General features: G+C 41.7%; 1 protein-coding gene across 5 annotated transcripts in view; it reads right to left on the bottom strand.

The window, feature by feature from the left end:
* The window catches only part of BHLHA15 (basic helix-loop-helix family member a15), a 55,271-nt gene that overhangs the window by 14,771 nt on the left and 15,937 nt on the right, over positions 1-24,563 (bottom strand). Inside the window, exon 1 of one of the 5 annotated variants that reach the window (XM_056534902.1) lies at positions 22,830-22,948. The exons of 1 other annotated variant lie outside the window; for it this stretch is intronic. The gene's annotated coding sequence lies outside the window, so the exon portion shown is untranslated. Of the gene's footprint in view, positions 1-3,791; positions 3,905-10,754; positions 10,864-18,932; positions 19,005-22,829; positions 22,949-24,563 lie in introns of those variants that run through there. 3 more of the 5 variants (XM_056534905.1, XM_056534903.1, XM_056534906.1) reach the window with 3 other exon arrangements.

Genomic DNA, 24,563 nt, shown 5'->3' on the forward strand with positions numbered 1-24,563 from the left:
GTATCCACCTTTTCCAGCCCATCGGAGCACCTGAAGGCTGAACTAATTTACGCAGGAAAAGTCATCAACTGCCGAGCCGAGAAGTTCATGACGAATCGAATTTACAGTAAGTTCGCTCATCTCTAATCTTAACCCTTCCATTTCTGTATGTTCTAGAGAAAGTTGTTCTTTCCTGTCTGACCACACGGCTCTATGTCTGTGTCAGGAACTGTCCGGGGCAGGAGAGGATTTGCTATGGGGATTTGCTCCTTCTCTGTGTCAGTGGTGTCAGTAGAGAGCACTGTTGTCAGGCTGGAACAAACTATACAACTTATTCTATAGTATACAGAAGCTGATAAGTAATGGAAGGGTTGAGCTTCTTAAATAGAAGTAATTAACAAATATGTATAACTGTCTGTCACCTATTGATTTGAAAATATTTGTTTTCCTCCAGAGTACCCCTTTAACCTCTTAAGGACGCAGGACGGTACGGGCGGCTTATGATAGCCAGGACCCTGGGCTAATAGCGTGCGGCACCGATCGTTGTGCCGCGCGCTATTAACCCTTTAGACGCGGCGATCAAAGTTGATCGCCACGTCTAAAACAAAAGTAAAAGCTTCCCGGCAGCTCAGTCGGGCTGATCGTGACTATCGCGATAAAATCGCCATGTCCCGATCAGCTAGGTCGCGAGAGGAGGTCCCCTTACGCTGCTCCGTCGCGTCTGATTTGCGTTTGATTGCTCCAAGCCTGAGCTACAGGCTTGAGAAATCAACCCCCTATAATGCTCATCCATGCAAAGCTATGGCTTTGCAGGGATCAGTGTAAAAGATCAGTGTGTGCAGTGTTATAGGTCCCTATGGGAGCTATAACACTGCAAAAAAAAAGTGAAAATAAGAGTGAATAAAGGACATTTAACCCCTTCCCAAATTAAAAGTTTGAATCACCCCCCTTTTCCCATAAAAAAAAATGTAAATAAAAATAAACATATGTGATATCGCTGCGTGCGGAAATGTCCGAACTATAAAAATATATAGTTAATTACACCGCACGGTCAATGGCGTACGCGCAAAAAAAATCCAAACACCAAAATTACGTATTTTTGGTCACTTTTTATATCATGAAAAAATTAATAAAAAGCGACCAAAAATTCCAATAAATACAAAAATGGTAATGATAAAAACTTCAGAACACGGCGCAAAAAATGAACCCTCATACCGGCCTGTACGAGGAAAAATAAAAAAGTTATAGGGGTCAGAAGATGAGAATTTTTAACGTATACATTTTCCTGCATGTAGTCATGATTTTTTCCAGAAGTACGACAAAATCAAACCTATATAAGTAGGGTATCATTTTAACCGTATGGACCTACAGAATAAAGATAAGGTGTAATTTTTGCCGAAAAATGCACTGCGTAGAAACGGAAGCCCCCAAAAGTTACAAAATTAAATTTTTTCTTTAATTTTATCGCACAATGAATTTTTTTTCCGTTTCGCCGTGGATTTTTTGGTAAAATGACTGATGTCACTGCAAAGTAGAATTGGTGGTGCAAGAAATAAGCCATAATATGGAATTTTATGTGCAAAATTGAAAGCGTTATGATTTTTAGAAGGTGATGAGGAAAAAATGAAAATGCAAAAACTGAAAAATGCTGAGTCCTTAAGGGGCGTGGAGCGGGGAGAAGTTGAAGGGGACAGCCACAATGACTTGTGGGAAGTGATGACAGGTTACTGTTAAGCGTGGTAGAACATTGGAAGAATCTACCAATCTGCCACATTGCAAGACTTTTCTTGTGTTGCACAAGGTCTCCAGAATGCTGGACAAAGAAATAACTCCCAAGATCCACAGTTGGAAGTATTCCCTAAAAACACATCTATGTAGGCAGAGCTACCACATTTCTTCTCTTTCTACATTATATACTTCATATATACTGGTGATCGCCTTACCTGCTGTTATGTGCACTACCCCATTTATGAAATTTGGCTGGACCAAGGGTGCATGCTGTGTGGGGCACTTAGAGAGATGGGACCAAGCCCAAGTTGATCGCGGCATCTAAAACGAAAGTAAAAGAATTCCGGCAGCTCAGCGGAGCTGATTGGGACTATCGCGGCAAAATCGTGATGTCCCGATCAGCTTACCGAACGATGGGAAGGCCCTCACCTGCCTCTCCGTTGTCCAATTGCGATCTACTGCTCCATGCCTGCGCAGCAGGCTAGAGCAGAAGATCGCCGGTTACACTGATCAGTGCTTTGCAATGGTAAAACACTGATCAGTGTTAGCAATCAGAATATTAGGGGCTAAAAAAAGTGTAAAAAAGATTTAATAAAAGTTGATTAACCCCTTCCCTATTAAAAGTTTAAATCACCCCCTTTTCCCATTTTTTAAATAAAATAATGTAATAAAGAATAAAAATAATCATATGTGGTATCACCGCGTGCGTAAATGTCCGAACTATTAAAATATTAGGTTAGCTAAACCACACGGTCGATGGTGTACACGTAAAAAAAATTGTGCATTTTTGGTCACTTCATATACCATAAAAATTATTAATAAAAAGCAATCAAAAAGTCCCATCAAAACAAAAATGGGCCCTCATACCGCCCTGTACACAGAAAAATGAAAAAGTGTTAGGGGTCATAAGATGCAAATTTTAAACATGCAAATTTTGGTGCATGTAGATTATAATTTTTTTAAGTATTAAAATAAAATAAAAACTATATAAATTGAGTTTTCTTTGCTGAGTCCTTAAGGTGAAAATAGGCCCTAAGGGGTTAAAGTCAATGTGCCCATACCAGTATGCACATCAATTTTCATCCAACTTTGACAGGTTGTTGATGTTTTCGCGTGGGTCAGAATAAGATCGAGTCATAATGTGTACTGCCACTTTAAGTCACACATAAAGTGAGAATAGGGAGTCTGAAGCTTCCCCCAATACATATGAAATCATTGCTGAGCTGGCCAGGTTTGGCTGATACTTACCTAATGTCTATGGGCACCTTAAAGGGGAACTCCGGTGGAAACAAGTGGAAAACAAATGTTTTTAAATCAACTGGTGCCAGAAAGTTAAATACATTTGTAAATTACTTCTATTTAAAAATCTTAATCCTTCTAGTACTTAGTTGCTGTATGCTCCAGAGAAAATTGTGTAGTTTATTTCAGTCTGACCACAGTGCTCTCTGCTGACACCATTGTCCATGTCAGGAACTGTCCAGATTAGAAGCATATCCCCATAGAAAACCTATCCTGCTCTGGACAGTTCCTGACATGGACAGAGGACACATTTCTATGTAGTATATCTGTAGTATATAGCAGCTGATAAGTACTGGAAAGGTTTAGATTTTTTTTAATGAAAGTAATATGCAAATCTGTTAATTTTTTTTTACACCAGTTCATTTGAAAACATTATTTTTCCAGCGGAGTTCCCCTTTAAAGTCTATTTTCTCTTTACAGCTATGTAGTAAATTGCAATCTACTGTTCCCTGTTATCAGCCATTACAGACTGTAGTGATCTCAATGGTGTAATGGACAGAAAGCCCAGATAAATCCTTACACCATGGACATACTTTATCTTACATATTGCTAATTCTGAGAAGCTCCAGATACTGTACCAGACATATATGACTCTCATGCAGGTATATAAGCTTTCTATGGTACCTATAAGTGCCCCTTATAAAGATCTTAAATGACCTCTTCAGAACTTAAGTTGAATACATTATGCAATTAGACAATCGTGTAGTGTTGTGTGCATAACGGATGCTGAAAAAAACCTCAATAACTATTGAATAACATTTCACTCAAGTGATTGAGAAACTTACTAGAGGGAAATGAGTTAAGGAGCTTTACAGTGAGAACTATCTCTTCAGGAAATATGAGTCACGACGTCTCCGATAACAGCTGCACAATATACAGATAGGACCCAACCGCACTCATATAGACCGGTGTATATGGTGAAAAGTCTGAATGCTAGAGTGAAGATGGAAACAAATGTGAGACAGATGCTTTACACAGAAACATCTTAAAGGGATATTTCCCCCCCCTAGCATGTATCTCTAGTAGTAGCCGTCACCTCTGAGAACATTAAAGCACAATACGGCTGATCAAATATCCATGGGATTGGACGTATGAATGATTCCACCAGCAGTAACATGCCAGACTAAAGCGGACGATGAATGGCCTCGATTTTGTCGATCATGATGACGTTTTTTCACTTGACCATGTTTTAGACTCTCGGCCACTGCAAACATTCATATAATTTATTAATGTCAACCAAACTTTATGTAATGAGTATGGCCAGCTTGAGACTTCTTTAGCATTTATTTCAGTCTGGTGCTTTTTTCCATGTTTTTTGCAGAAAACTGTAACCCGGGCCTATTCTGGACCTGGACATCACTGTGTATGGACAATTTCAGAAGAAGGTCTACACAGCCTTAATTCTGACAATTGAGGAGGGTCCTAGTGGTTACACTCCTTGATCAGCAAGTGACAGCATATCCTATTTATCCTCTTTTTACACCCTCACTCCCCTGTGGTGCTGCTGATAGATGGATATGAGATAGATAGATAGAGATGAGATAGATTTAAATGAGATATATAGATATGAGATAGATAGATAGATACGTGGTATGGGGTGTGATGCAAAGGGCAGATGGAATTAACCCCTTGTATTTGCGACGCCAGGGCGTGGTTCATCCTCAATACCACCCGAAGGTATACTGTTGGATCCTGGGCTAGGCACGGGGGCAATAATGACTCAGATGCCAAGTTACAGACAACGGTAGCTTTACTAAGGTTAGACAGGGAGAAAAGTCTATAACAGTTCAGCCAGGGTCCCACGGAGGTGACCAGTGACTCAGAGACTTTAAGGGCTTGCTGGGACTTGTAGTAGATATGGTCAATTTGATGCAGGCCATGTTGACTTGACAAATGATGACTGTGACTGACTTGACTGATACCTGACAAAGCTATGGCTGTAGCTTACTTGTAGCTGCTTGTGGCTGCAGACTGGACTTGAGGCCTCCTATGACTCGTGACACACACCTAGATTCGACTGCACTGGACCTCAGGAGGAAGCAAGAGAGGAAGCAAGGCCTGTTGATGCGCAGACCGTAGCCTGTGAAAGATCCCTGCATGAGCGTCTGCCACACTGTTCTGAATAAACACCGTTCTGAATAAAATCCACACAAGCATCAAACCGTGAGTGCCCAGTGTATTTTCTTTCTCTTGGCGGAGAATTTGTTGGAATTGGATTGTATCTACATTGCACTGTGAGCACCATTGATTTGTTGTGTGAACGGAATTGCTACTAGTGGAAGCGGCGAAGGTCTAATTTGGAGTGCTTGAGCCGGGCAGTGCCAGGTAGCTGTGCATGGATTATACCTCCTATATAAATTGCCATGAACAAAAGACACTACACACCTTCAAATTTTTGTACAAACATATTATACACATTTCATTACAGCACACCACAAATATTACAGTGCACTTACACGAATACTCACTTGCACAAAGATAATAGCAAAATGTATTACTCTAACCATATATACATATATTATTCTTTTGTTCCTAGTACCGCTCCACAGTTCTGATACACTTTAGAGTTCTAGAGTTAGAATCATGGCTAAAAGCTGGGCACATACACTTATGCAAATGGTTACAAATAAACCTCTTGACAAGTTTGTCAGGCACTTCTTCTTAAACGCTGCATAACCTGTAGACAACACAAGAACTTTACAAAGTAGTTAGTGACACATAGCAGAATTATCACTGTTAGGCTTCTTTAACTTGGAAACTGTGCACCCTCTAATGGACTCACTTGGGTGTTTCAGTTCACCTGGGACAAAGTAGTCTCTGTAATGGTGGGGCTGATGGTGACCACCATTTGTACTGCTGCGGCTTGCGCCACTGGGGGAACAGCAGTCAGTGCCTGTTGGGCTGGCCAGTCCCCAATGGAGAGCTTCTGGAGACGGTCAGTTAACTCTTGAAACAGGTGCGTCACAGCGACTTTCCAGGCCTCTGACACCATCTTGGGACTCTCTGCATGTGTGCTTGCCTGTTCCGCCATGTTGCTCCACTTACTGACTTCCGGAAAACTGGGAGGATCCGGCAGTGCTGCTCCTTTTATGCAGGGCTTCGGGAAAATGGCCGCCAGCAAGAAGTTCGTCAGCGATGCAGCTCTGACTTCCGCTCCCCCGGCAACAAAGGGTGGATCTTCACAGTTCCACTTCGGCATCGATACAGCAACATGATTTCCATGCCCAGGGGTGGGACACTGACCAGCGCGGGACATTTTCGCACGCTTCTCTGGCACATCTTTAACCCTTGCAGGTACAGGCAATACTTGCAATGAAACATAGCTTCTCTGATCTTGCACATGGTGGACACAGTACTTCAACGTTTCACAATGGTGGACAACAGTCTTTTCTTCGCCTCCCCCTCTATTTCACAAGCGCCTCGGGTAAAAGTCCCGTACACTTTCTGGCACAAATTTTAATTGCAACGGCATGCGATTTTCTGACAATACTGGACACAGTTTAGACTGGGGGAGGCCGTGTGGCATAAGGCGCACACCCGTATCCTGTTCGTGGGATGCCAAAAGTTGTGGTATGGGGTGTGATGCAAAGGGCAGATGGAATTACCCTAGGGGGAGATGGCATTAACCCCTTATATTCATGATGCCAGGGCGTGGTTTATCCTCAATACCACCCAAAGGTATACCACTGGATCCTGGGCTAGGCACGGGGACAATAATGACTACAATGCCAAGTTTCGGACAATGGTAGCTTTACTGAGGTTAGACAGGTGGAAAAGTCTATACAGTTAAGCCAGGGGCCCAGGGAGGTGACCAGTGACTCAGAGACCTTAGGAGCTTGCAGGGACTTGAAGTAGATATGGTCAATTTAATGCAGGCCACGTTGACTTGAAAAATGATGTCTGTGACTGACTTGACTTGACTGATGACTGACAAAGCTATGGCTGTAGCTTACTTGTAGCTGCTTGTGGCTGCAGACTGGACTTGAGGCCTCCTATGACTCTGGACACACACCTAGACTCAACTGCGCTGGACCTCAGGAGGAAAAAAGAGAGCGAGAGCTCGCTCCTCCCATGGCTTTTATGGGGGAGACTAGCAGGGAGCCCATATGCCACCCTTGGGTCATCTGGTCACTGATACCTCCTGGGTAACAATCACATGACAACCATCTTAAAGTTATAACACCTCTTTAAACATTTTATAATACAACAATTGGTGAAACATATGTACAGTGGGGATCAAAAGTTTGGGCACCCCAGGTAAAAAATTGGATTCATGTGCATAAAGAAGCCAAGGAAAGATGGAAAAATCTCCAAAAGGCATCAAATTACAGATTAGACATTCTTATAATATGTCAACAAAAATTTGATTTTATTTCCATCATTTACACTTTCAAAATAACAGAAAACAAAAAAATGGCATCTGCAAAAGCTTGGGCACCCTGCAGAATTTATAGCATGCACTGCCCCCTTTGCAAAGCTGAGACCTGCTAGTGTCATGGATTGTTCTCAATCATCATCTGGGAAGACCAGGGGATGTCAATCTCAAAGGTTTTAAATGCCCAGACTCATCTGACCTTGCCCCAACAATCAGCACCATGGGTTCCGCTAAGCAGTTGTTTAGAAAGCTGAAACTGAAAATAGTTGAAGGCTCACAAAGCTGGAGAAGGCTATAGGAAGATAGCAAAACATTTTCAGATGTCAATATCCTCTGTTCGGAATGTAATTAAGAAATGGCAGTCATCAGGAACAGTGGAAGTTAAAGCAAGATCTGGAATACCAAGAAAAATATCAGACAGAACAGCTCACAGTATTGTGAGAAAAAACATTCATAACCCAAATTTGACTGCACAATCCCTCCAGAAAGATCTGGCAGACACTGTAGTTGTGGTACACTATTCCACTATAAAGAGATACTTGTACAAATGGAAGAGTCATCAAAAGAAAACCTCTTTTATGTCCTCAACACAAAAATCAGCGTTAGAACTTTGCATATGAACATATAGACAAGCCTGATGCATTTTGGAAACAAGTTCTGTGGACCGATGGGGTAAAATGTAACTTTTTGGCCAGAATGAGCAAAGGTTTGGAGAAGAAGGGGAACAGAATTTAATGAAAAGAAACTCTGTCCAACTGTTAAGCATGGGAGTGGATCAATCATGCTGTGGGGTTGTATTGCAGCCAGTGGCTCAAGGAACATCTCACGAGTAGAAGGAAAAATGGATTCTATAAAATTTCTGCAAATTTTGAATGCTTACTTGATGCCATCCGTGAAAAAGCTGAAGTCAAAGAGAGGATGGCTTCTAAAAATGGATAATGATCCTAAACACACCTCGAAATCCACGGGGGATTACATCAAGAGGCGTAAACTGATGGTTTTGCCATGGCCTTCACAATCTCCTGACCTTAACATAATTGAAAATCTATGGATAGACCTTAAAAGAGCAGTGCATGACAGACAGCCCAGAAATCTCAAAGAACTGGAAGACTTTTGTAAGGGAGAAGTGGCAAAGATACCTCAAACAAGAATTGAAAGACTCTTGGCTGGCTACAAAAAGTGTTTACAAGGTGTGATATTTGCCAAAGGGGGCAGTACAAGATATTAACTCTGCAGGGTGCCCAAACTTTTGCAGATGCCATTTTTTTATTTTCTGTTATTTTGAAAGTGTAAATGATGGAAATAAAATCTAACTTTTGTTGACATATTATAAGAATGTCTAATCTGTAATTTCATGCCTTTTGGAGATTTTTCCTTCTTTCCTTGGCTTCTTTATGCACATTAAAGGGGTACTCCGGTGAAAAACTTTTTTTTTTTTTTTATCAACTGGTGCTAGAAAGTTTGGAAATTACTTCTATTAAAAAAATCTTAATCCTTCCTGTACTTATTAGGTGCTGAATACTACAGCGGAAATTCTTTTCTTTTTGAAACACAGAGCTGTCTGCTGACATCATGATCACAGTGCTCTCTGCTGACATCTGTGTCCATTTTAGGAACTGTCCAGAACAGCATATGTTTGCTATGGGGATTTCCTTTTACTCTGACAGTTCCTAAAATAGACAGAGATGTCAGCTGAGAGCACTGTGCTCGTGATGTCAGCAGACAGCTCTGTGTTTCAAACGGAAAAGAATTTCCACTGTAGTATTCAGAAGCTAATAAGTACAGGAAGGATTAAGATTTTTTAATAGAAGTAATTTACAAATCTGTCTAACTTTCTGGCACCAGTTGATTTAAAAAAAATTCACCGGAGTACCCCTTTAATACAAATTTTTACCTGGGGTGCCCAAACTTTTGATCCCCACAGTACATGGGGGAGCAAGTGCAATTGAGGCCCAGGGGACACTGCAGGAGGCTGCCTGACAGGGCAGCAAGGATACGGGGTAACACTCCTGTTCTGGGCCACTACAGATAGATATGAGATAGATAGAAATTAGATATGAGATAGATATGAGATAGATGGATAATAGATAGACAGGAGATAGATAGATAGATTAGACAGAGCATCTGGTCTCCAACAGGGTTTATATCTACATGTTAACAGATAAAGGAGATCATTTCATATTAGGGCATTCATGGCACCATACTTCATAGGGCACTAGAGGACTCAGAATTGTATTTAAAACACATTCTACTTTGGTCTCTTAAAAGGGAGCTGGAGGGAAGTACCCTTTAGTGTTTTAACATTTGGTTAATGCCCTAAAAGGGGTTGTCCATGGCTCATGTCTTTCAGAAACAGCAATACAACACACAACCTGTGGCAAAATGTAAAGCTGCTGTGTTTTTATAATTCTGGACAACTTCTTTAATTTATAATGGTCCCTCTTCACCGCAGATTCTTATTTCTCATAATCTATAGTAACTGGATCACCTAGTCATAATGGGACCAACATGAGTAAAACATGAAGGGGCATGCATTTACTTTTGCATTATACTTGGAGGTCAAAGATGTACCAGCTATTTCAGCTATAACAACTGCTATGAGGCAAAGAGGCTGAGAGGGCCTGCTCTGTGGCAGTGATGTGGCATGGGGTCTGGCTACACTAAGTGGGTTCACTTTTGCACTAACATCTAATATCATCCATGATAGTTATCACAGTAAACATAGAGGCTTCTTCTTGACAGTAAAGGGATCTGCTGCATTCTGATATGCCATAGGACCCTCTGAATTCTACCCTCAGATTGTATACTACTATCTATAACCCTATGCTATCCTGAACATTGCCTTATTTGTGCTCCAGTAACTAATTTTTGACTATACCGTTTAGGGCCCTATTACATGGACCGACATGCAGTGTAAAAATGGGCCGGTCTTGTTTACTGAGCCTATTACAAGGCTCAACTTTTGTGTCGGGAGGGCCTCACAAACGGGCGCGTTGTTTGTGTGGCCTTTTGCTGTCATGATTGTTAACCACACATCCCCTATTACATAGAGAGATGTGGGCAAAGAACAATGATTCTTTTAACCAGGCAAAATTCTATGATCAGCTGATGAACAAGAATTATTGCCCTATTACACAGGGGGCGATATCGATTTTATCGACTGATATTCGCTCCGTGTAATAGGGCCCTTGATATAATCGATATAAACATATTGGGGGAGATTTATCAAAACCTGTGGAGAGGCAAAGTTGCCCATAGCAACCAACAAGATCGCTTCTTTCATTCTTAAAGGAAAACTGTCACATATTTTCTCCCGCACTATCCACAGGTATTGGTGGATAGTGCGGGAGACGCTGATTAAAACGAGCCCTACCTTGGTCTGATCGTTTGCCCGCAATTGTAGTTTTAATCTCTGTGTATATCCGGCTGTAACTGGCAAAGGCGCGGCTTCTGCGGGCTAACGGACACTGACGTCAGCGCCGCTCATGAATATTCATGAGCGGCGCTGACGTCAGTGTCAGTTAGCCCGGAGAAGCCCCGCCTTTGCCAGTTACAGCAGGATATATACAGAGATTAAAACTACAAGTGCGGGCGAACAGCGGCGCGGATCAGACCAAGGTAGGGCTCGTTTTAATCAGCGTCTCCCGCACTATCCACCAATACCTGTGGATAGTGCGGGAGAAAATATGTGACAGTTTTCCTTTAACAAGGCCTTTGCAAAATGAAAGCAGCGATCTGATTGGTTGCTATGGACAACTGAGCAACTTTGCCTCTCCACAGGTTTTGATAAATCTCCCCCATTATTTTACTGCTCTGGCTCACAGATGTTAGAACATCTGTGTTACATGTCATAAGAAAATCATGGAGGACTGTGGGCACATTTGCATAGATGTTCAGGTTTCACATAAGGTTCTGAGATCTTCACAACTGTATTAGTTCTCAAGAAGTCAGCATGTACGGTAGATGGAGGGGACTTTATTGTCCTGTACTGCCAGTATGACAGAAGAGCAGATTGTAATATTGATGTAGATTCCTGTTTTTCCTATTATTTTCCAATTCTTTATTCAGTGTTCTGATGAAACCAGTTTACCTATAATTCCCAGATCATCCTGCCCTCCAGGTGTAGAGATGGGGCCAAAATATCACTTGGACAGTGAAATGCAAACCTGAACTTCGGAAATAGGCCAAGGGTATATCGCCAAGCTAGAAAACAAACACACGCTGACCCTGGTCTACAATATACACTGTGACTGAGCAGAACAACACCGGAAAGAAGAGGATGTGTCCTCATGGCTGCATCTGACCCTACCAGGGTCAGAGACAACCACAATTAGGTTCGCAAGGAACAAATCCTTGTATTTTTGCAGTTTGCATTTTGATGATAAAAATCCATTGTGTCCTGTGTCAGTCTGACCGGCTTCCCATGTCATGTAGTATTGATAATATCAGAGATGGTGATGATATCAGAATAGTACAGGACATTTCTGCTCCAGGAACCATTCACTACATGGCAACCACATTATATATTATATACAAAATTCCTAATGTTTCCAAGGCAGATGATGATTTATGTCCAAGCAAGAGTAGATGTAAGCAAAGAAAAGAGTGCAGCACTCGCTAGAGCACCGCAGCCCCATAAAACAGCTAATTAAAGTGACTACCAAGAGTCACACTCCTACTGGTCATGAGGATAGTCCGTTTTTAAAGTCCTAGTTTAAAAATTCTAGATAGCTTGTTAAAATTAAAGGGGTACTCAGGAGAAATTTTTTTTTTCAAATCAACTGGGGCCAGAAAGTTATACAGATTTGGATATTTCTTCTGTTTAAGGAATTCAAGCCTTCCAGTACCTATTGGCTGCTGTATCCCCTGGAAGAAGTTGTGTAGTTCTTTCCAGTCAGACACAGTGCTCTCTGCTGCCCCTCTGTCCTAGTCAGGAACTGTCCAGAGTAGAAGCAAATCTCAACAGCAAACCTCTCCTGCTCTAAACAGTTCCTGACAGGGCAGCAGAGAGCATTGTGACCAACTGGCAAGACTACATGATTTCCATCATGGCATTTGGAATCTGATAAGTACTTGAAGGCTTGAGTAGTGTAAATAAAAGTATTTAAAAAATCTGTATACATTTCTGTCACCAGTTGATTTTAAAATATTTTTTCCCCAGAGTACACCTTTAAGCTCTTCTTCTCCCTCACATCATGGCCATAAAGATCCTTCACAGCACAAAGAGTTGAACCAAAATATTAGATTATTAAAAAAAAGTGCATATTTCCCTTTAGATGGTCCTCTGTCTCTGTCAAGTACTTAGGAGCACATGTTCCAGCAAACCCTAGTAGGATCTTTAAAGGCGTACTCCGGTGGAAAACTTTTTTTTTTTTTTTTTTAAATCAACTGGTGCCAGAAAGTTAAACAGATTTGTAAATTATTTAATCCTTCTAGTACTTATTAGCTGCTGAATACTACAGAGGAAATTCTTTTCTTTTTGGAACACAGTGCTCTCTGCTGACATCATGACCACAGTGCTCGCAGGATTTTCTCCCACTCTGGACAGTTCTTAAAATGGACTGAGGTGTCAGTAGAGAGCACTGTGGTTATGATGTCAGCAAAGAGCACTGTGTTCCAAAAAGAAAAGGGTTTCCTCTGTAATATTCAGCATCTAATAAGTATTGGAAGGATTAAGATTTTTAATAGAAGTAATTTACAAATCTGTTTAACTTTCTGGCACCAGTTGATTACAAAAAAAGTTTTCCACCGGAGTACCCCTTTAATCCCAACCATGGGCCACTCTTTGTGCCCATCTCCACCCCAGGCACAAAGTATATTCTGGATAGCTGATGTCCCGCTCTTCAATTCATTGTTATTATTACCTTTTTCTTTCAAACATTTTTGGGTCATGGACTCACATAATGGGACACTATCATTTGGTCTCTAATCCAAGACCTTTCACTCCATTGGTGTGTAATCCACGTCTGCCTACAACTTTAAACAGTTCTTCTTTATTATCTCTACAACTGGTTCCAATTCCCTGCCTTGAGGATGTAATTAAAATGAAATGAAAAGAGCGCTCCAATGTGAAAGTATAGAGCGATACTTAGTGAGGGCAATCTGATAAAAATCTACTCACAATGTGTAGTTGTGCAAGCAGGAGGCACAACGCTTAAAAGGCTTCATAAATGAAGATCCTGACTGGATGTACAGTGGAGGATGGTTCCTTCGTGGACTGCTGCTGGCTCCCCCTGCTCACATGAATGAGCACTTAGTTGCAGACAAGGAAAAGCACTGGATAGTGCAGTGGGTGAAGAAGAAACAAAGCGCTGTCCTGAATCCAAGGTGGGTGAAAAAATTATTTATTTATATTTCTGAAATTCTTGTAAAAGGTAAACATGTAACGCGTTTCAAGGGCGAGCTGCCCTCTTCATCAGACAATGCCTTTCTGATGAAGAGGGCAGCCCACCCTTAAAACGCGTTACATGTTTACCTTTTACAAGAATTTTAGAAATATAAATAAATATTTTTTCACCCACCTTGGATCCAGGACAGCGCTTTGTTTCTTCCTCACCCACTGCACTATCCAGTGCTTTTCCTTGAGGATGTAATTGGACAACAGTGACTTAAACCTTTTGAGAAAATGTATTCTATGGAGAGAAAGATAGAGCAGAGCTCCTCATAGGGCAATACGTTTGGAACAATATAAAAATGTATAAGGTGAGGCAGTAAAACAAGTAAGTAGTCTCGCTCACCTTGTACTGTTGTGTATGTAGACACAACAGCAATAAGCGTGTGGTTTAAAGTGATGGTGGAGCAGCTTCCTGGAATCGGCAGCAGGTGAAACCTGTCCGAGGTATATGATGCAAGTACTGGTGCTAGGCAGGAAAGGTACCAGGTTCTATAGCGCAATCCACCACTCAGGCAACTTCTTGGGATAAAAGGTTCGATTTATTTAGCCAAAAACATAACGCGTTGCGAAGGTTTAGACCCTCTTCATCAGATGTACAGGCAATGTCACATTGCCTGTACATCTGATGAAGAGGGTCTAAACCTTCGCAACGCGTTATGTTTTTGGCTAAATAAATCGAACCTTTTATCCCAAGAAGTTGCCTGAGTGGTGGATTGCGCTATAGAACCTGGTACCTTTCCTGCCTAGCACCAGTACTTGCATCTTAAACCTTTTGAGGACCTAGTACATCTAACTTCTTCCCAGGGTGTTTTATGGATACAGTATTGTCATTTACAAAGCTATATTCTCTCTCTTACCTCTTGGTGGAATCTCTTAACTCCACTAACCTCATTTTAAAAGCTTTGTATGTCCCCAAAGGCTCCTCGCCATGTGATTTCATTATTATATCATTTAATTATGTGAAGTGAAACAGAGGACTATAAACCTGCTTATATAGAGTCATGGGAGCGAGAACTAAAGAAGACTTCTCGACAGATCAAAGGCAACAAACCTATTTTCTCACACATAAATTATCTGTCTCATGTAAGATTCAGGAACTTCATTTTAAAATCTTGACACAACGGCATTATGCCCTGGAGAAGTCTCATAACATGTACCATTCTACATCTCCAGTATACTGGAGATGTATGACTTCACCAGGCTCTGGATCTCTCTGGATCTCTCTAGTTTACTATGTTCTTCTGATGTCTCTTCTTCATCAGATTTTTCGTATTTTTCGCCGTATTAGACGCACTTTTTCTTCCCCAAAACTGGGGGGAAAAAGTCGGTGCGTCTTATACGGCGAATACACACCTATCGCGGCGGTCCCTGCGGCCATCAACGGCCGGGACCCGCGGCTAATACAGGACATCACCGATCGCGGTGATGCCCTGTATTAACCCTTCAGACACGGCGATCAAAGCTGACCGCCGCGTCTGAAGGGAAAGTGACACCAACCCGGCTGTTCAGTAGGGCTGTTCGGGACCGCCGCAATTTCACCGCGGCGGTCCCGAACAGCCCGACTGAATAGCCAGGTTAGTGCTTACAGGACACCCGGAGGGACCTTACCTGCCTCCTCGGTGTCTTCTCCGTTCAGGGATCCCCTGCATGGCCGGCGCTCTCCTTCCTCGTCATCACGTTGTCGCGTACGTGCGTTGGCGTGCGTAACGACGTGATGACGGCGACGGAAAGCGAGTATACCCGGCCGGCAGCAGAGACGTTCCAGAGCGACGGGGACAGCGGTGACGGGTCCGGAGCGGCGGGGACACGTGAGTATTACCTCCTCCTGCAGTGGTCTTCAATCTGCGGACCTCCAGATGTTGCAAAACTACAACTCCCAGCATGCCCGGACAGCCAACGGCTGTCCGGGCATGCTGGGAGTTGTAGTTTTGCAACATCTGGAGGTCCGCAGGTTGAAGACCACTATTGGGTTCAAAATCTTTATTTTTTTAGATTTTGCCCCTAAAAATTGGGTGCGTCTTATACGCCGGTGCGTCCTATAGGGCGAAAAATACGGTAGCTCTTTTGTAAATGATACCTGGTTCTTCTTATTCTTTGAAAGGGGGACACTTACGACATTTTCTCGTGGCTGCTAGACAGATCATTTCTAGGCATTGGAAATCGACTATTGTCTCTTCACATATAATGTGGACAGAGGCTTTAGACTCATCAGAGGAAGAAAAAGCTTCATTATATGAATGTCGATTGTTATGATTTTCTCTCATTGCTTTTTAGAGAAATTTCCCTATTGTCAGGATGGGACATGATTGGGTGAGACTATCTTTTTGTCCGAAATGTATGACTTGGAGTGTTCCCTTTTTCCCTAAACCTTTTTTTTCCCATTTCCTTGTCCCATGTCTTTTAATATTTTTTTTTTGGATGGTATAAGCTATGTATTTTTCTAAAATCTCAAAATTTATACCACCTGTGATAAATATTGCTTTGTTTCGTACTAGAAAATGTGTACTGAGATTGTAACTTCAAGAAATTATATTGAGTTACGTTTTCACTCATTTTGTATGACTTGGCGGTTTATAAAAATATATATTGAAACTAAAAAGAGGACATTTACCTTAAACAGTGCTTCTTTACAAATGATAGTGTTACTGATATGTGATATCAGGCTGTGCAAAACAAGGAAAATGTCCTTGACCAGTATCAACAGTCCCAAAATAGTGCGAGAGCTTGTTGAGAAAAGACATATTTGCAAACACAGACATATTTGCAAACACAGACATATTTGCAAACTTCTAAGACCGATTTCCAGGCACAATATGGATGGTCAGTTGGTTTTATGCAAGTTTCTTACACTCACTTTAGATGTGAGACAATATAAATACCTAACATGACCCGACCACTGATAATAATCAATACCATAACAGACATAGATTAACACAGGCGCCGCTGGACATGATGCATATAACATTCTTTCATGGAATAGCATTGTATGCTCATGTATTACACAAATAGCCTATTAATTTCTAGAGAAATTGTGTAATGCTGTTTTTTTTCCTCTAGTTGGAGCATAAAACAAATGGAACACTTGCTGCAGATTATACAACTAAAACAAATGTGTCCAAAGCAATAAACCCCTTTATGCAACAGATAACCTGTACCGATTCATTTGACACACAAAAAAAAATATACATATATGTTACAAATAACCAGATTTCCAAATTTGTACAAAGTAATTTGCTTTGTATTCGCTGTATAAGGTTGTGTTCACACATCTGTGATCATTTTACTCTGCCAACATATCGTCATATAACTTCCTTTTGTCATACATTAAATAAAGGTGGCCATAACTATTGGATAAACATTTGTTCGGCTGGCTCTATCTCCCAATATTTATGTGTTCTCAATGGAGAAAGGGAGTAAACTGCTGCTAGACCTCTCTGGTGGTGGCTTATCTCTCTGAGAACAATAGGGTTGTGCAGTTCAAATCCAACATGTCCAACATTTCACTCCCCCCAGCATTATCTGTCAGGGAAAAGTTGGGAGGCTTCTATACACTTTAGACAGTTGGCCGGTGCCACTAAAGACAGTTGGTTTGACTGACTTTTGACTACAGAGTATGGGGACCTTAAAAATGTCTGCCCCTAGACATCTTATCCCCTATCCAAAGGACAGGGGATAAGATGTCTTATCGCGGGGATCCCGCCGCTGGGAACCCCCGCGATCTTGGCTGCAGCACTTCGCTCCATGCCAGATGACTGGCAATGCACTCCTCTCCTGACGTCACGGCCATGCCCCCTCAATGCAAGTCTATAGGAGGGGGCGTGACGGCCATCCCACCCCATCCCATAGACTTGCTTTGAGGGGGCGTGGCTGTGACATCACGAGCCTCCGTCGCTCTAAACGAATGCGGGGTGCAGCAGGGAGATTACGGGGGTTCCCAGAGATGGGACCCCGCTATCAGACATCTTATACCCTATCCTTTGGATAGGGGATAAGATGTCTAGGAGCAGAGTACCCTTTTAAGGGCATCTATGAGAATGTTCAGATTGCATGTGGTACAGCCTTTCCCACCCCTACCTGAAGTTTTAAGCTATGTTCACATAGCAATTCCGCACAAATTCTGAATTGCGGGATTCCAACAGAATTGTGCAAGAATTTCTGTGTTCTCAGAACATAGAATTCCACCGAACTTCAAGCCCCATTGACTTCAATGGGATTCCGTGGCAAAAGTTCTGTAAAATATAAGCCAGGTCTGCGGAATTTCCTTGACGGAATGCCTGCCGCGGAATAATGCTATCTAAATGGGACTGGAGAATCTCATTGAAATCAATGAGCAGTAAATTTCGGCGGAATTCCTCCATGGAATCCCGCACCGAAATTCTGCCGTGTGAACATACCCTTAGGGTGCTGTACACTGCGGGACTCTAAAGATTAGCCTACCATGCTCTTGAGTACCACAAAAAAAGGATTATCTGAGGAAACAGAGATAACTTCTCAAGTAAACTACTCTTGGTCTATTAAAGTCAATAAAACCGCCATATGGACACCACAGTATATATTGACACACCTTTTTGCTGGGATACCAACATATACCACCGGCATAGAACAAAATCCAAAAGGTGAACAGGGCCTTACTGACTGGCAGAGATGTCCTACTGATGCGTCATCTGCAAGGTATTTTCAGTCGGACTGTCCTTGCATTGGATAGCACCCATTAAAAGCAACCTTTTAAGACTATCTGGTTCTGTTCTTTAAAGTGACCACATCTATTACATTAAAGGCAATTTCTAGCCACCTGACACACTTATAGCACATCCTAAGGATGCACCATAAGTGCCTACAGATGCAGGACCCAGGAAAGAATAACCGGGAACACCCATACTAACAAAAAGTGCAGATAAATTGCCAAAAAACAATCATGGGTAGATATCTAACGTTTGTATAGTGCTGACATGAGCTGCCTCTTTAGCCTGCCCCAAACTATTGCTGTGTGTCACAATGTCTTCCAGGTCAGCAGAGAGATAAAAGTCCTCACACAGCATGATATGAAGCTGAATGGAGCCTTTAACCAAAGCTCTGCTGACTATGTAACACCCTGACCTCTTCCATTATACATGTCTAGTTGTATTAATCCATTTTCTATTTGTTTTTGTACTGTACCTGTAGCTTTTGGCCTTCAGAGTCTAGGTCACCTGCACTGAAGTATGACGAGAAGTAAGACCATGGGTCCACCTGTGCTGTCCTATCAGGAACACAGTGTTCCTATTTGGTTGCTTTATTTTTTACTACAGCTCTTGGAGCCTGCCCATAACTTTAGCACCCTGTCCGCTATGAGTATGTATGGTAATAGCAAAATACATAACGTATGACCGATACAATACAATTGTTCACCTGTATGTGTTATAAACAATAACATGTAGATAGCTGCAACCAACAGGGGACAGGCTCAGACAGTAGAGGACCCTTTCAAGACCAGTCTAAGAGCCCCTTGCAGTCTAATAACTCAGCACAGAGAACCTCCTTTTATGTTTCTATCAATCCACTAATAATTGTGAGCAGCTTACCTTTACATGCAACCTATAGACTAGTGTTTCTCAACCAGGGTGCCTCTAGCTGGTGCAAAACTACACCTCCCAGCATGCCCAAACAGCCAACGGCTGTCTGGGTATGCTGGGAGTTGCAGTTCTGCAACAGCTGGAGGCACCCCAGTTGGGAAACACTGCTGTAGACATTAAGAAGTTACTTTTAAGATGGCAGTGAAGTCCTTACGTAATGGGCTCACATTTACCTTATCACATGAATCTACATGGAATGCCTATATAGCAAGTTTAACCACATTGTTTAACCCATCGCTATCTTAGTCTTTAATTTCCAGATTCACTTTCTTCCAGAAGACATTTTATCCTTACCCCCTTAGCCTAACCTCCCTCATAATGCTTCTCCAAGGAAACCAGACTTGTAACAGGGCTTCTACTGTCTTTATTTTTAGTAACAAAACCAATATAGCCTTCACACTCATAGTCATGAGAATAAATCCAGCTTGTACTGCGCTAATTATACAGAACTTTCCCCTGTCTATACAGGTGGCTTACTACAAGCCACCCAACAAAGTAGACAACACATGTATTACTCACACAGGTCACAAAGTCTATTTTTTGAGGCTACAAACCCCTGGATTCAAACTCTTATTAGTGTTGCAGGTTCCTCATAGTCTCACTTGCAGACTGACTCAAGTGAGGTCCAGTTTTAAAGCCTAGTGATGAGCTGTCTTCAGTACCTGTGCTGATCGGAGCTCATCTGACAATCTGTGGCCCAGGAAGGAGATGAAAGCTCCCACTACGCAACCTGCCTTTTATCCCATACAAATCCAGGCCCCATAACAGGACTAACCAAAAGTCCCTAGTGAGCTCAGTCTTGCCAAGGATTTAACTGAATTTCTGTATTTCAATATATCTAACACAACTTTCCCTGGATAAGATATACACTTCAAGAAACCTGGCGCCCACATGCCACAGGTTCATTGGGGGAAATTTAGCTATCCTCAACAACCATTCCTGTCTCTGCCTCACAATGTATATATATCCTAACCAAATTTGTAACACTTCTGTTTCTTAAGTTTCCATTTGTTTCAAAGCTTACAGAAACACAGGTTAAAAAATTGTTTACTCTTTTCAGTCCCACCCCCATTCACTTTCCAAGGGCACTATACCTTTAAGTGGTAAACAATAGATTCTGTCATTTTGTACAACCTACGCTTATGTTATCAGGGTTACAAGTAGTCACTGTTCTTGTAGTTAGATATCAGACTGTTCTGAAGTGCCCATAATCTCTATAAAAGTCATTCTACATAAGATCATGAAGCCGGCTGCGCTAATCTTCATACATATGATGAGTGATACCTGATGAGTATGTGTAGTGGCTGCACTATACTGCTGACTAATCTGCTTACAGTAATAAAGTCTCTCAACACTTATCAGTCTCTGCCTCTCGAGGAGATACCATCAGGGACATGGCCGTGTATCATGTGTATAGTTTCTATGCAGTATGTCCCCTACCCCAAACCATCCATCAGCTTCTACTGGCAATATGTATGTTCATTTCTATATGTGAGAAAAGGTCTGGGAACTGACAGATACCTCTTAGGGTAAGGCTATGTTCACATCTCCACCGGAGCTGTGTTTGCAGAATCTGTTAAAAGGTGGGAAAAATTTACTGTTGTTTTTCCCCCCCTAAAATCCTACACATAAACAGACATCAGTCACTAACCAGAAGGAAGCCATAAAAAGTCAATGGGATCCTTCGGGATCAGGTGGTGTCCTTTGTGCAACAGACTGTCCATCAGTTTTTTGTCATGACCGAGCTCTAACACTTAGTCTAAGATTACATTTGTTGGCAGAATGGCTGCCTGCGCCTTGGAGTCCCACGAAAGTACAGCATTTGCTCGAAAATGAACAAGGTAGTCACTAGTAGACTAAGCAAGCTTCCCTGGTGGTAGGTTAATTTTGGCTGGAGTTCTTCTTTAATATTGGCTATATAACACATACACAACCTAGCTTCAGTGTGACAGAGCTTCATAACCCTGTTATGTAAATTGGAAACAATCAACAAGCAGGTGACATGCTCTCCTTTTACTGTACTTATGAATCATGAACTCAAATATTATCATAGTCTGATTTATAAAGCTATACCTAATATACTGTATATTCATAGAGAGTGCTCATGGTAGTAAGCAGAATTGAAGGGCATATAGAGGTTCTGATGAATCAGTTAGACACCCATAATGAGGCGGTAAAAAAATATAAGTCGCTCTTACACCCTGGTGTCTATGGGGGCCTAATTCCCCTTTGTTATATAAGATGTCGAGTAATATAGTTAGCACACAGTAGGTAGGATGCCCTCTTACATAATTTACATTGGAGCTTATATTTTTAAATTACTCCTAAACGGAAGAACTTGCCAGCATTAACCATTATGATAATAATAATGATGTTAGTCAATAGCTGAACTGGTTGACAGTGTCCGTGTAGCCCCAGATAATAAAGTGAATGCATTTGACAGACTCTAGACATTGCTAATCAAACTGCTGAGCATCACTTTATATCAACTCATCAGTTATTACAAGATCTATATTTGCCAAGATGAGGTTAAGTCCCAGTGTCACTGTCACCACAACGGACATAAAATCTTTCCAATATTTCACTTATAATGAACACCATTTTCCAGTTCTGAGATCATCCAACTACGTCAACTTTGGACGTTTTCATCCTGGATGCCAGGGCTATGTCCATGGACATATAAGAATGTATACGTCTATAAACAGATATGGCAAGCAGAATGAGAGAACGATTACACTGAAGGATCTATTTTAGGTTGACATAAAGTTAAGAAATAGCATGGACGCCTCAAAGATGGCCACATAGTTTGACACCAAATTTACCAACTGCTCAGAATTGCCCCTATAACACAAATGACCCCAGCCTCTACAATCACCTTATAATATGATAAGATTTTGGTAGTTGTTATATAGATATTATGAATGAAGGGAGGGACTCTATGTCTGGACCCCCACTGATGTTCTGACCATAGTGGGCCCACCACTTGGTGACCCTCCAGGCATGACTTGTTGATCCCATGAACCTCAGCAGGGATATACTTGAGCATTTGCGGCCACTGAATCTGTCACGGATCATAGATGGAGGGTCCGAAAATCCACTAGGTGCTGGATGTCTTCATTCATGTTCATGCTTATGATTCTAGTTATGGACTTTGCATTTCTAAGCATCTAGCACAAAGTATTGACTTTAGCTAAATACAATCACACTGTACACACACGTGAGTCATACGCATGAAGGATTCTATTGTTTATGCCATAAGAACATATCACTTTCCTAAGTAATAAGGCTTTGTTCTTCTCAGTCCCCGTCTTACAAAGTGCGACTATTTGTGTAGGTGAAAGTGATCACAATAGCTGCACATGGCAATGAGTCTGGCTGTCACTCTATATAACACCCCAATTATCTTGTGGTTTGTAGTTGAAGCAGAATAGATGCACCTTACCTACTGTCTCCAGTGCTTTCAGTCTATGCCAGGATACAGGTGCAGGTCAGAATCAGGGAGGTAGGTAGCAGGCGTCTGTGGCTGCTGCTGTGAGCCCGAGGATAGTACACGTAGCTTTAGTGCACAGTTAGGGAAAGGGGTGGGGTCTGGCAGCATCCCACATGCAAAAACCAAACAAGCCCCAGAAGCTGTTCCAGCTGTGGCACACTCAGCTCTGCCAGTCGTTCCATTGTAACTCTGCAAGGAAGTGTTCCCGTTCTTATTTAGAAAGAACACCTAGGTAAATATTATATATATCTGCACAATGCTGCTAAAACAATGCACTGCATTATGCTGCGAGACACACGACAATGTGGATAACTCTGCGATCCTGCAGGATGAACGTGACTATTCCAACTGTGGGACATGATGGAAAAAAGTCTGAGGAAAGGGATGGATTCTATATATCTGTGGTCGCTAGCCAACAGCGCATACATTTCTGTACAATCCATACAAATAGGAAACTTTGTTCTAGTGTCTGATGATGTTCTTGATAATGATTTTGTGACAGGAGAAGGTAACGGAAGAAATAGTACATGCACTATTTCTTCTGTTACCTTCTCCCTTCACAAAATAACGCCCGTTATTAATAACGGGTTAAAACGGATAATGTAAAAAATCTCAGACTATAATGGGATTTTGTAACGGACGTTTAATGGCCAATTTTCAAAGTTTTCATAACGGAACTTTAAAAATGGAAGAATGTATAGTGTGAAAGGGGCCTTACTCTAGGGAAGAACCGTTCGGCAATCTTTGGCTCTTCCATAGAGAAATATGAAGAGGGGTGGCGGTCCCTGCTTCGGGGGGAGAGCCAGGGCCCCATACAGGAGATAGCAGGGGACCCCAGCGCTCGGACACTCCATGGAGAGGGGATACATTTTTTTGCATTAGACTTCTTCTTTTATCTGTCTTATCTCCTTGTATCACCAAAACAGCTCAGACACACATTGGAAGGTGTTCCTGTGGTATTTGGCACCAGGACATTCGCTGCAGATCATTTAAAGCGGTCACTGTCATTTCAAAAAACTTTGCATTAATCAATAGTGCAAGCTAATGTAAGAAACATGGCAATATATCTTATCAGAGAAAAAATTATTTCTCCTTTTATCAGTCTCTTTTCCTCCTTACCCTTAACTTATCATTCACTTTAAAAAAAACTTCTCTCTACTAGCTAGATCTACTATCTCAGTAAAGTATTTGGTTACATTTACTCCTACAGCTTCTTTAAAGAGAACCTGCCACCAAACTAAACTTTTAATATATTGCACCTTATGTAATTATAAGACACTTTGTTATTTACTTGCTGTTAAAATTCTCAACCTTTATGTTTTTAATTTGATTGAAAATATGGCCACTAGGAGGCTCTGTTCTGTTCACTGTGCAAGTCAAACAGTTAGTTTGGTCTCCTCTCGGCTCAGGAAGTGCATGCATACCAGGGTACTCTTTATACAGAAGAGACAGAGAAGGCAAGAAAGGAGGAGTGGCCCTGTATGTGAAAGATAGCATAAAATCTAACCTAATACAAGTTAGTGAGGCCAACATAGAGTCAGTTTGGGTTACGTTGCAGTTTGGTAATCAGACAGTAACTCGTGTAGGTGTGATATATAGACCACATGGCCAAGTTAAAGAATTAGATGATCTACTAGTTGAGGAAATAGCTAATATGACAATGACAGGAGAAGTTATCATTATGGG

Source organism: Hyla sarda, chromosome 8 (assembly GCF_029499605.1).
Source record: "Hyla sarda isolate aHylSar1 chromosome 8, aHylSar1.hap1, whole genome shotgun sequence".
Taxonomy (NCBI): Eukaryota; Metazoa; Chordata; class Amphibia; order Anura; family Hylidae; genus Hyla; species Hyla sarda.